We start from the raw sequence: 1,502 nt of genomic DNA on the forward strand, positions 1-1,502 counted from the left end.
ATTTTTATTTTATGTGTATGCATGTATTGCCTGCACGTAGGTAAGTGCACCCGTGTTGTGCAGTGCCTGCGGAGGACAGAAGACGCTGTCAGATCCCCTTGAACTGGAGTTATGGACAGTTGTTAGCAGCCATATGGGTGCTGGGATTTGAACTCGGGTCTTCTGGAAGAACCGGCAGTGTTCTTAACCGCTGAGCCATCTCTCCAGCCCCGTATCTAGGTCTTTTTCCCTAAGTAAATAGATTTATGTGCTTAGAAAAATTTCTCCCCGATAAGATTCTTTTGTATATACTGCTTTGTAATATGCTTTTTCCCTTTATTACAACCATATGCCTGTGTGATTACTTTAAATTATAAATACTTTTCAATTTATGTTGGGATTGTGTCTACATAAACGCATTACAAATTGAAAACATTGTAAGTCAAAATGTATTTAATACTATTTAATAACAACCTCCCAGCACGGTCTAGCTCTGTTAGAGCTAGCCAGAAAGGAGGAAGCTTCCAGCTCAGTTGAAACTTAATTTCTCTGTGTCCTGAAACCAGCGTGTGGTATCTTCTGTAGCAGGGTCTTATCTTCTTGTTCTCCTGGGCAACCAAGAGCAATGACAATAGCCTGTATTCTTTGGTGAGCCTCTGGGCTCTCCCTGACTCCTATGGAAGTACCCCACGTGGCACTGGGATTTTTGTTTAATAAATTATGGCTTCTGGGAGCAGCAGGGTACCTCCCTTAAGTCTTTTTTTTTTTTTTTCAAATTATTATATTTTTAAAATATTTTTTTAAAATTTGTTTTTATTTTATGTGTGTGAGTGTATTGCCTGCATGTATGTGAGTGCACCCATGTTGTGCAATGCCACAGAGGTCAGAAGAGGGCGTCAGATTTCCCTGGAACTGGAGTTAAGGACAGTTCATAGCTGCCATGTGGGTGCCGAGAATCAAACCTGGGTTCTCTGCAAGAGCAGTCAGTGCTCTTAACCGCTGAGCCATCCCTCCAGCCCCTAAATATTATATATTTAAAATTAGCTCATAAAATTGTAGATTTCCATCTGACTTTTTTCATAACCCTTTGTTTGGTTAACTCTCCTGTCACTTTTTTGCCTCCCCCGTTCCCTGTTCCCACCCTGCTTTAACCTGTCTACCCTCAGTGCCCCCTTCTCCTGCTGCCCACTTTCATATGTTTCACTATCACTGTCTTGAGGTGCCCGCTCCACCACACAAGCCAGTGAGCCCTTTCTAGGTTCCTGTCCTTTACAAGCACTCCAAATTAAACACAAACACCTAAAAAGATTATTAATTCACTTAAAAATTGAATTAGTGAGCCAAAGATTGTACATCTGTGGACTGACTCTGTATTCTTTTCTAATAAAATTTGGATATTACCATTCATTTGGATATTTTCTAATGTGATAATAAAGCTAATACCTCCATGTTTGAATTTCTGTTCTTGCTTTTAGAAATTGAATTCTTTTTCATACTTTTCAGTCTTTTGTGTGTTTAATTTG

General features: G+C 39.7%; 1 protein-coding gene across 5 annotated transcripts in view; it reads left to right on the forward strand.

Annotated features, from left to right (window-relative positions):
• Positions 1-1,502, forward strand: part of Anapc10 (anaphase promoting complex subunit 10) — a 76,303-nt gene that overhangs the window by 17,715 nt on the left and 57,086 nt on the right. The gene's annotated exons all lie outside the window — the stretch shown is intronic.

This window comes from Nannospalax galili, unplaced genomic scaffold (assembly GCF_000622305.1).
Source record: "Nannospalax galili isolate Female #2095 unplaced genomic scaffold, S.galili_v1.0 scaffold1272, whole genome shotgun sequence".
Classification (NCBI taxonomy): domain Eukaryota; kingdom Metazoa; phylum Chordata; class Mammalia; order Rodentia; family Spalacidae; genus Nannospalax; species Nannospalax galili.